The sequence below is a fragment of the Asparagus officinalis genome, chromosome 8 (assembly GCF_001876935.1).
Source record: "Asparagus officinalis chromosome 8, Aspof.V1, whole genome shotgun sequence".
Classification (NCBI taxonomy): domain Eukaryota; kingdom Viridiplantae; phylum Streptophyta; class Magnoliopsida; order Asparagales; family Asparagaceae; genus Asparagus; species Asparagus officinalis.
This window is the reverse complement of record NC_033801.1, coordinates 104,184,059-104,196,265: the sequence shown is the minus strand read 5'-3', so window position 1 is coordinate 104,196,265 and position 12,207 is coordinate 104,184,059.

The window sequence follows — 12,207 nt, the reverse complement described above, 5'->3', positions numbered from 1 at the left end:
TAGTTTCATAATGAAAATGTCTATAGAAGAACCTTGACATTTGAAAGAATTCCATGAATAAGTAATGAAAGGAATAAAATCCTTATTCTGAAACCAACTTCTTTCAAATCTGAAAGTTGGTGTAATCAGCTGGATACCTCCACTGTCTAGAATAATAGGAACATGATCAGAGCCCAGAGATGGTGGAGAGTATTGTAAGCATGAGGGAAACTTTCTTTCCCAATCAGCACATATAAAGAATTTATCCAAACTAGCCATAGAAGGATTCAAATGTTTATTTGACCATGTGAAGGATCTTCCACAAAGCGGAAGATCAATAAGAGATGAAGATGAAACAAAATGTCTGAAAGAATTAATGTCTCTTATAGACCGATTATTACCATTGTGTTCATCAGAAGATAATGTGGTATTAAAGTTTCTACATACAACCCATAGACCAGAAAGAATAGAACGAACTCTGTTGAGTTCCCACCAACATACTTCTCTATCCTCCCTGTCAGTAGGTGCATAGACCGAAGAGAAAATGAATTTCCAATTTGTTGCTTTGTCATGAAGAGAAACAGATACAAAGAAAATACCCACATTCGATTGCATAAGAATGAAAGCATTAGACCACCCTACCATTGCTCCCCCTCTAGAATCAGTAGAATCAAGAAAACACTAATGGGATCTACTAACCACCTATTAATCTCAGTTTTTTAGCCGATGGCTTAGATAGTTTACTTTCCTGAATGCCAATAATATCAATGGCTGAACTAGCAATAAAATCTCTGACCAAATGTCTTATTAGTGGGTCGTTAAGACCCCTAATATTCCAAGTTAAGAGTTTCATAAACATATTGATTTTAATCACTCCCAAAAAACTAACTTTTTACAACCAATTAATTAGTCTATAAATTTTCCTCAATTTCCTTTGTCTTTAATTTATCCACAGATTTATCAGATAAATTAACACCGTAATTGGTAGCTATTTCTTCAATAACTTCTTTGTGTAACGAATTCAAAGATAATGAGGAAGCCTGATTCAAAAAACTCTTATGCTTATGAGAAAAGATTGTCTTGCGCATAGAACGAGAAGCCGATGACGAAGTAACTCTTCTTGGAAAACCAGGTGGAATTGATGAGGAACATTGAACTGTTGGTGTCTGATTAGATTTTGGCGGGAATGATGTAGATGAAGAATTTGAATTTGAAGATCCTGCTTTTCTTCCAAAATAAGATTCCCAAGTTGATTTCTCTATGTATATTGTTCTGCCTTTCCAATTTTGTTTGACCAATTCAAAAGGAAAATCTTCGTGAGTCTCTGATATAGAATCCGAATTGGCAATAATAGGATTCGACAGATTTGGTGCCTGAATATCAGCCTCTATTACAAGAATGGAATTTTTTTGAATTATTTCCTTAGAATTTGTTGATTTGATGTCAATCTCCTCAATTTCTGCTTTATTGAAATTTTTTGTAGATACAAAAATATCCTTATCTTTATTCATAATAGATGAACTGTTCTGACCGTGATTGATCGTCGTTGATTTCCTGTTCTGATCAATTTCTTGCATAGTGATTTGATCAACCCATTTAGAATACAAAACAATTTCTCCTTGCGCCTCCATCAATGTTAAATATTTACCAATAACTTCTGAGCCTAATTGACCTATTCCAATTGGAATCAACTCCAAAGAAACCTCCCGTGTAAATGAATCCACCTGAGAAGTGTAAGAGCAGACAATTGTTTTTGGGATGCATTCAACAAACTTAACTTTAACAAGAATGCGTACATCCTGACCATTAAGTTTGACTTTTATGTTTTTGCATCCTCTGACTAATTCACCAAAACTACTACAATCTTCTCCAAAATATCCATGGACCAAAATTGAAAAGGTATATTTTTAATTTTAATCCATTGGTAGAAAGCAGAATTTACTATCTTCATGCCTATACTTTCACTCTATTGTGCAAAACACCCTTTGAAAGCTTCGAAGTTCAGAATTTTTTCATCCACTGCTTTTGATAACTAAAAGATTGAAGGTAATTCTACCAAGAATCTGTTATTGAGAATAGGAATAACTTTACCACACCATCCGTGCCATTGAAATAACCAAGATAATTTAATCTTAATCAACTCTAGAGAAGGGGATCCCTCAGTAATTGTAAGAAAAGCAAAGGTGATAAGAACTTTAGCATTGTTGCAAAGAGTTTTCGAATCAGAAAGGTCAATCTTTTTCTCTAGAGGTCGAAGGTGAGATTTACACTTTTTAGCAATATGCCCTTCTTCATGACAGGCAAAACAGGTGAACGCTCCCTTTGGACAAAACTTGACAGAATGTTGATTATCACCGCAATCGAAACAACATCGAGGTTGTTTAGGATCCATATAAGCTGTAGGAAAAGGATAATGAAGGAGCTTAATGTCCATTTTGTTGGATTATTGAACGATCTAGACATGAATAGTTGAACTAGAAATTCAGATTAAAATTACCGTTCACCGTCGAAAATAATAGAAGTCTTCTCCTCTCTCATCTCATAGCCAACAATGAGAATTTGGTCTCTTTTCTGCGTACGGTTGAGAGGAGGGACTCCCACCCTTAAATAGATATTTGTGATTAACTCTACTCATCATGGTTTAATCACAACCGTAGGATTATACTCCAATCGATCCTATCCTTTAGATATTTAAGATAATCATCTAACTTGATAAATATGAAACTGTCTAACCAGACAATGTGGTTAACATCCTGATCCTAACTTGAATCGATGACAACTTTAAATCAAATAAAAAAACGAGTAGGTTGGGCCACACGGGTTCGTTGGATTAATCGAACCCAGCAATCTCCCACTTGGCACAACATACCTTATTTTAATTTTAAAAACATTTAAATTTTCAAAAACTTTTAAAGTCGGATGCGCACCCATTTATTTTAGAAAACAACTTGTTTCCATGATTCTAATTAGGATAGTTTCTGAAACCTTTTCCTTAAAACAAAAGTAGCACTAATGGTTGGTCGTGAGAACACTATATGCTCTAATATGGCACAAGGTCACTCCACGGTCCAACCGCTAGTACCGCTAATGTTCTAAAGACATTTTCCTTAATGGTGGTTTTAGTAGAGTGTAATAGAGCCGTACATCCCTTATGGTCAAATCCGATGTATGCTCTTAAGTGTCCTCTGCAACATACACAAATGTGTATGCGTTTTTGAAACTTTTACCGGCATCCGTCATGTGAAAATCATCACCTTTAGTCCAGAACGAAAGCCTCAAATATGGTGCCCAATCACATTCAGCTTTTGCACAAATTTAAGAGTCTCTTTACTTAACCTTTATGACTCTATGGACCACTATCTTTAATTTGAGTTTCTTTACAATTAACTTGAAACTCTTTACTTTATATATATATATATATATATATATATATATATGACTCTAAAACACCCATACTGGAGACATGTTCCTTGAAGAGCCCTGGAGAAATTCCCTTGGTCAAGGGAATAGCAATCATCAACTAAGTCGATAGATGAGGAACCTCAATCAATCCTTGTTCGACCTTATAAAGGACTAACAAGTACTTCACACCGATGTGCTTATTCCTATTGGAAAAGTTCTTGTTCTTTACAAACTGTACGACTGCCTGATTGTCACAATACAATTTTACTGGTCTCTGAATGGAATCCACCACCTTTAGTTCACTGATAAATTCTTGAGCCAAGAGTTATGCAATGTTGCTTCAAAAACAGCAACATACTCTGTCTCCATGGTGGATGTCGTCACTAAGAACTGCTTGGCACTTTTCTAGGAAACTGCACCTCCATCAAGTAGAAATATATAACCTAATGTCTATTTTCTGCTATCAGCACATCCTGTGAAATCTGAATCTAAATAACCGACGACTTTTAGATTTTCAGACCTTCTGTAGACTAACATGAAATCCTTGGTCCTTTGCAAATACCGTAAAACCTTCTTTACAGCTTTTTCAATGAGCTACACCAGGATTTTGCTAAAACCCGCCTAATATTCCCACGATATAACTGATGTCAGGCCTGAGCATGACACTGCATATATTAGACTGCCAACTGTAGAGACATACTCCTCAGAGTTCACGAACTTACGCTCAATTTTATTTCTCGGGCATTGAGATTTGTTGAACATATTTCCTTTGACAACTGGAGCTTCACCCGGTGCATAAAACTTCATACCATATCGCTGAAGGACTTTCTCAATATAAGCCATTTGAGATAAGCCCAACAAGCCTTTAGCCCGATCTCTATGGATCTTGATGGCCAAAACATAATGAGCATCTCCGAGGTCTTTCATATCAAAATGCCTCGAAAGAAAATCATTATTCTCATGTAGGAGATGAATATCGTTGCTGGTAAGCAATATATCATCTACATACAATACTAGAATGAGGAATCGGCTTACATTGATTTTGAGGTATATGCAGCGATCGACAGGATTCTCTCGGAAGCCTTTTGATTTTATCACTTGATGAAATTTTAAGTACCACTGTCTGAAAGCTTGTTTGAGACCATATATTAACTTCTTTAATCTACAGACCAGATCTGCCTTAACTGCAAAAACCTTCAGGTTGCACCATAAAGATTTCCTCATTCAGATCTCCATTCAAGAATGTCATCTTGACGTCCATCTGATGGAGCTCAAGATCAAAATGGGTGACGAGAGCAAGAACTATCCTGAGAGAGTCTTCGAGAGCAAGAACTATCCTGAGATAGTCTTTCTTAGATACTGGAGAAAAAGTGTCGACGTAGTCAATCCCTTCTCTGTGCTTGAAATCCTTGGCCACTAACCCGACCTTTAATCTCTCAATGTTTCCTTCAGAATTTCTTTTTGTCTTGAAGACCTATTTGCATTCCATCGCTCTAGCTTTGTTCGACAAAGGTACCAACTCCCAAACAGAGTTCTTTTCCATTGACTGAAGCCCTTCTTCCATAGCCTTCAGCCAATCAGCTGCATGAATGCTATCTCTAGCTTCTGAGTATGATGAGGGATCATCAGATTCTGGATCAATGCAGAATGCTATCTCTAGCTTCTGAGTATGATGAGGGATCATCAGATTCTGGATCAATGCATCCACTTTCCTGAAGATAGACCTCATAGGGATCATCAGATTCTGGATCAATGCATCCACTTTCCTGAAGATAGACCTCATAGTCATCAGGTATGGTAGATTTTATGACTCTAGAGGATCTTCTAACAGGTTGTGGCTCTTTCGAAGGTACAAAGGTTTTTTGAACTGGAGGAGGAGGTGGAATGTTATCTGGAAGAGTAGGGAATCTAGAGATGACATCTAATAGCGGAAGCGACTGCTCATCTTCTAGAACTTCATAAACTCAAATCACGATGTTCTGAAGAAGCATTAGGGTCTTCCAGAAACTCAGCATGATGTGTCTTGAAGAACTAGTTAGACCGAGAAGAACAATAGAACCTGTAGCCCTTAGATCTTGTAGGATAGCGGATAAAGTGACACGACACTGTTCAGGCTTCTAATTTCTTAATATCTGGATTATAAGGCCACGCCTCTGCTGGACATCCCCAAACATGCAGATGACCAAGACTAGGATCCCTACCAGTCTAAAGCTTGAATGGGGTCTCAGCTATTGCCTTACAAGGGAGACGATTTACGACATATACAGCTGTCTTCAATGCTTCACCCCAAAAACTTTTAGGCAAATTTGAATGACTCATCATGCTGCAAACAACATCTTGATAAGTATGATTTCTTCTTTCAGCTACTCCATTTTTTTGTGGAGAACCTGAGAGAGTATACTGAGGAACAATGCCTTGTGACATCAAGTACTCAATGACGGGACCATGATTTGTGTCGTCCTCATCGCTTTTACCATAGAATTCCCCACCTCGATTAGAACGCACAAATTTAATCTTTCTTTCTAATTATTTTTCAACTTTAGCTTGAAAGATCTTGAAAATATCTAGTGTCTCATATTTGTGGCGAAGAAGAAAAATATAGGCATAGCGCGAAAAATCATCTATGAAGGAGATGAAGTATCGCTAACCACCACGAGAGGGAGTGGGAAAAGGTACACAAATATCTGTATGAATGAGGTAAAGGAGACCTTCACTCCTCGAGGCTTCAAATTTTCTCAATTTAGTCATCTTTCCCTTGTTATAGTCAACACATGTACCAAAATTAGAGAAATCTAACTGTTCAAGAACACCAGACTTTACTAAGGATTCCAATCGCTTTTTTGAAGCATGTCCCGATCTCCGATGCCAAAGTATGGAAGAATTGCTATTAAGCCTAGGATGCTTTATACCTGAAGAAGATGAATTCACAGACATATAGAGAGGGGAATGAAAAATTGTATCTAGATTTAATCTATAAAGACTCTCAATTAAGAAACCATGTCCGATAACATCCAAATCTTTTCTCATATTTAAGATAACCACTAAACTTGATAAATATGAAACTGTCTAACCAGACTATGTGGTTATTATCCTGATCCTAACTTGAATCGATGATAACTTTAAATCAAATAAAAAAAAAAGAGTAGGTTGGGTCACACGGGTTCATTGGATTAATCGAACCCAACACATTTTTCTCCCTTTCTTCTTGTAAGAAACCGTTGTCCAACCTTGATTTGGGTTCTCCTTTTGCTTAGAAAACCGTAAACTTTTTTGCATAGACCCAAAAGAAGAAAAGGTTGGTGGTTCTTTTGTGGAATGACAGTTATCAAAGAGATCAACGAAAAGACGCGAAAAAGGTCTGAGACGTGACTGATGCATAGGAATTGCTACGGTAGCATTAGGAAATCCATGCAGAGACTGGGTTTTTGAAAAATTTAGATATAACATATCTTTTATTAACATCCTGAGAGACTTGGTGACGTAGGGAAGAGGCGAGGATGCCTCGCTGAGATGGAAGACATACCTGAGGATCATTGATATTTGTGATTACCTCTCCCTCCTTGGCCTTCGTGAACATATCGCTGCCATCATTAACTATTTGAAAACTTCCTCGTCTTCAAAATTTTCTTTCCTTGGGAGTGAGTGTTGGAAATTCATGCTAATTACATGCAAAATACGCAACAGAAAACTATATGTATAATAATACTAAGCATGTAGAGAGCATAAAATACAAGCTAGGACCATCCTAATTAAATCTAACATGATCCCTATAATAAAAAGAGCAACCAAGAGCTTTGAAGGCTTACTTTCGTAGCGTGATTCGATGGTAGATCGAACAACCCTTAGCTCGTTCTCCTTGCTGTTGTAAACCTCCTTGTAGTGGATCTCCAAGTCTTCAAGTGAGCTTGATAAAATCGGAGTCTTCTTGAGAAACCTCCTTGTAGTGGATCTCCAAGTCTTCAAGTGAGCTTGATAAAATCGGAGTCTTCTTGAGACACATGGCAAGATATCCACCCCGGGGTACTATCTTCAAGTGAGCTTGATAAAATCGGAGTCTTCTTGAGACACATGGCAAGATATCCACCCCGGGGTACTATAAAATCCTACTATTTCCTCTTAATCAAAGATTGCTAGAATTTAGTAAGAGGTTGAGCTCTCTTTTATTCTCTTATTGAAAAAACCACTTAGCCAATTTTTCATTAACCTTTCCATAAGAGAGAGCTCATATATATAGAGTGAGATATGTCATGGCTCATCTCATGAGTTATGTCATGAGTCATCTAAATGTAATGATTCCTTTCATGAGTCATGCAATGACTCATCTCATGAGTCATGCAAAGAGTTATGAAGAATCAAAACTATGTGCTAAAGCCATGTTCCCAAACCATACCACCTTAATGACTCATCTCATGACTCATTAATCAAGGTATAATGAAGTGTGTATTTCATAAAAAAATACCACATCAATACAAAGTTTTTATAAATACGATATTGTGTAATTTTCCAATCATTAACTAATAAGTCATCATATTACAAAAAAAAAATCAATGAGTTGACCAAAAGTCAACCGTTGACCAAAAAGTCAACTAGTTGGCTAAAAGTTAACTTTATAGGAAAAATAATGGAATTTATTTCTTAAGCACATAGCATTCTGATTTTACCAATACATATAACCGTTTATGTGTATCCGGTGAAAATCATATATGTGTATCAATCATACGCATTTCACTCTATAAATTGTATTTTATAGGATTCAAGTACGTGCTTGGTGTGATTCTAGAGCCCAACTTAAGACTCGGCAGTGGATCATATTCACAAGTACAACGGAGGTGCTAGCTACAAATGAGGACTACCCGGGTATAAGTTGTGATGAATATCTGCAAGATGCTTATATAATTTTATCAGGACCACTCAGTGATAACATTGTACAGTCCGGTCTCTTCGTCAAACAATGTTAAACTATCGAGCCTAGGATATGGTAAACTATCAAACCCTAATAGCTTGATTAGTGTTTTTTGATATTAAACTCATAACCTTTAAGATCAAACTAACTCAGTTTATCTTATTTACCTTGGCCAAGAATTTCCAAGCTATTGTTATATCAAACAATGTTATGACATTAACGCCATATACTGAGAGAGACGAATCTCATCTTGGCATCTTAATATCTACTTATGTCTCGGGATGCACCCAATAATAACCGTTATGCACAACTCAATGAGAACTGTGTTTAGGTAAAAGTCTAAGTACACCTATACTGACATGTAAGATATTGTACTCATGCCTCAAGTCAATAGACTACTTCGTACTATATCACTTGAGAACTTCTATTTGACAGTTAAGTATAATTACCAACTAGACATTCTCGGTGAGTAGTTTAGTCAACTCATTCACTAATGAGTCACATGTATACTGTATCTTGATGTCTTAGCATCAATGATCTAAGAGATGGATCATCGTCCTTCTAAAGGACAAATAGAGTATACACTAGTCTTTACCAAATTGATTATGTCCTATCTCAACACTTCATCGACTAGGAACATTTTAGAATATACGTTAGTAACTAATCAAGTCTCTTCTTCATTACGATCACTATCGAAATTCTGATAGTCTGGTATCATTCTAAGGATTTTATCTGTATTTAAAAAATACCAGATAAATACTAACCAAAATAGCATACTATTATTTTGAACAATGATGTTATATTCATATAGGTCCTGTTACAATATATAATTATTGCCGGCAGGGCACCTATATCTAACAAACTCTCACTTGCACTAAGGTCAATCATTGTAGTATCTAATACCTAATAGCTCAACAAGTTTTTCAAATTGTGTACGAGAAATTGTCTTTGTGAATGGATCTACTATATTATCTTTTGTGTCTACTCTTTCAATCTTGATCTCTTGGCGATCAACTATCTCCCTGGTCAAGTGATACTTCCTCAGAATGTGTCTAGACTTATGGTGAGACCATGGTTTCTTTGTTAGAGCTATTGCAGCATTACTATCACAGTATAAATGTACTGAATCTTTAATGGTGGGAACAACTTCTAGCTCTGAAAGGAACTTCCTCATCCAGACAGCTTCTTTGGCTGCATCATTTGTCGTAATATATTCGGCTTCCATAATAGAGTCTGTTACTGTTTTTCAACTAACAGCCCCTCTATTGAGGGTAAAAACATATTTTAAAACAGATTTACTATCATCGATATCGCTCTGAAAGCTAGAGTCGGAAAAAGTCTCCATTTTGAGGTCACTTTTACTGTATATCAAAAATAACTCTTTAGTCCTTTTCAAGTACTTAAGTATATTTTTGACCACTTTCTAGTTCTCTTCTCCATGATTAGATTGGTATCTACTTACCAAACTGAGTGAATAAGTGATATCCGTTCTAGTACATAACATGACATATATGATCGATCCTACTGACGAGGCATAAGGAATTAGACTCATGTGTTTTCTCTCTTCATCAGTTTGGGGAGACTTTTTTTAGAGAGGGAGATTCCTGGAGATGCAGGTACGAAACCTTTTTTGGAATTCTCAATGCTAAACTGTTTTAGCACCTTGCCAATGTATCTAGATTGGGATAATCCTAATATCCTTTTAGATCTATCTCTATAGATCTGAATACCTAGTATACAGGATGCTTCACCCAAATCTTTCATGAAAAATCTTTTTAACAGCCAAATTTTAACCGCTTCTAATGATGGTATGTCATTACCGATTAAGAGTATATCGTCTACATACAAAATAAGAAATGATACTATACTCCTAATTATCCTTTTATACACACATGGTTCATTTGGATTTTTGATGAAACCAAACTCTTTGATAGCATCATCAAAACAGATGTTCCATCTCCGCGATGCTTGATTCAGTGCATAAATGGCTTTAAGCAACCTACATACTTTTCTAATACTCCCACTGACTACAAATCCCTCTGGTTGATACATATATATGCACTCTTCTAAATTACCATTTAGAAATACATTTTTGACGTCCATTTGTCAGATCTCGTAGTCATAGTAAGCAGCTATAGCAAGTAGGATTCGAATAGGCTTTAGCATAGCCACTGGAAAAAAGATTTCATCGTAGTCCAAACTAGATCTTTGATGAAAATTTTTAGCTACCTATCTAGCTTTAAAAGTCTCTACTTTCCTATCTACACCCAACTTTTTCTTAAACAATCATTTATAACATATGGTGTAAAACCCCAAAAATTTGAATATTATATGAAAAATAATAAGTATGTTATATGGTGAAAATATAATATATTTTGATGTTTGAGTATGATAGGAATTGATTTGAGATCAATTCAATGTATATTTGTGAATATATGAGTACAAATGCACAAAACATGCACGAAGAGAAATCTGAAAAAATGACCAGTTAAGTGTTTATATATTTTACACACAGATACACTTTGAATCTAAAAAGACTCAAAAGACTAAAGTTGTAGGTCTCTTCAAAATATTTCCAACAAATCTTAAATCATCTCATTCTGAGTTCGGATGAGAAAGTTACAAGCAAATTATCAAAGGTTATTTTCCTAGTCAGACTAGGTTTCTTGGTTCGGGTCAAACGGGTTTATTTTGGGTTTGCATATATATATATATATATACATGTGTTTTCACGAAAATTATTATCTTTTCATCAAAGTTTCAAACCTTATCAGCCGTTCTTCCTCTCTCTCTCTCAAACCATTGTGTGTGTGTGTGTGTGTGTGTGTGTGTGTGTGTTTTTTTTTATGAAAATTATCATCTTTTCATCAGAGTTTCAAAACCTAGCAGCCCCTCTTCCTCTCTCTCAAACCCTAGCCCTAAAGTTGAGATTTTAGGAGCGTCCTGTGAGGCGAGAAGCGAGGAAAAGACTAGATCTACGACGTTTGGTGACGAGGAGTCGTTTCACATCAGTTTCAGAGGATTGCACACGTTATAAAGCAAGATCATCTGTATCCAAACCCATCCCTATAGTGTTTAATGAATATAAAAGCGTTTAATCAATGTTTTCATGCTTAAGATTTAACCTAATATGATAAAGATGAGATTTTTTTATGATAAATCTTAATCCAATGCTAGATCATTAGGTTTTCCTAATTGTTTATGATAGTAATATGATTATGATCATTAGGGGTGATTAAATTTTTATTTTTTAAACTTGATAATTATGTTTAACCCATGTGTTAACCCTAATTTGTTATCTAATTGAATTATAAAGAGGTTTAGTTTTTGTTTTCATCATAGATGGCAGAAAACTACTGCACGTGTATAATATTTAACTAAAAATTTAAGATATCATATAAACTCCAAACCGAACAAAACCAGTGGAAAATAAAAGCTATGTGAACCTATTTTTCAAAATGGAAAATTATTCTAAGAAAGAGTTTTAATAGAGAAAGATATACTCAATTTACTAATAACATATTCTGTAGAAAACTGTTGCACGTGTGTAATCTTTAACTAGAAATTTGAGATATCATATAAAGTCCAAACTAAGCCAAACTAGTGCCAAATGATATCTATGTGGATCTAGTTTACAAAACAAAAAACTATTCTTAAAAAGAATTTGTTTAGAGAAAGATATGCTTAATTTACTAATGATATATTCTGTAGAAAACTGCAGATATGCTGATTTAAAATAATTGATATATTATGTGAAAGTTTCTTTGAGTTTTCATGTTAATTAATCATGCTTAAACCCTAGATTTATGATACTTAAGTAAGATAAACATGTTTAAATAAATTTTACCTCTGTTCATGAGTAGTTTTTATAATGTGTTGATAATCACTTTGTTTACATATGAGATAATTAAAGAAATTGTTTA